This window comes from Athene cunicularia, assembly GCF_003259725.1.
Source record: "Athene cunicularia isolate RWA chromosome 8 unlocalized genomic scaffold, athCun1 chr8_part1, whole genome shotgun sequence".
NCBI classification, from domain to species: domain Eukaryota; kingdom Metazoa; phylum Chordata; class Aves; order Strigiformes; family Strigidae; genus Athene; species Athene cunicularia.
This window is the reverse complement of record NW_020799109.1, coordinates 11,495,071-11,495,303: the sequence shown is the minus strand read 5'-3', so window position 1 is coordinate 11,495,303 and position 233 is coordinate 11,495,071.

Below are 233 nucleotides of genomic sequence, written 5' to 3'. Positions count from 1 at the left end.
GCAAATATTAACCTATTCCCCAGCGCCATCTGCCCATGGCTCCTGAGGCCTCCTCTCTCTGCTCAACCCCGACTCCAGCAAGTCCAGCCTTCAGCAAACCCAGTCTCAGCTGTAAATGTAATTTCAAACATGCGTCGAGTTCGCCGCTGCTGCAGCAGAGAGACTACGGCCCCTGTAGCGCTTTGAGCCCAGAGGGCAACTGAGCACCACGCAGCTGCTCACTCGCCCCTTCT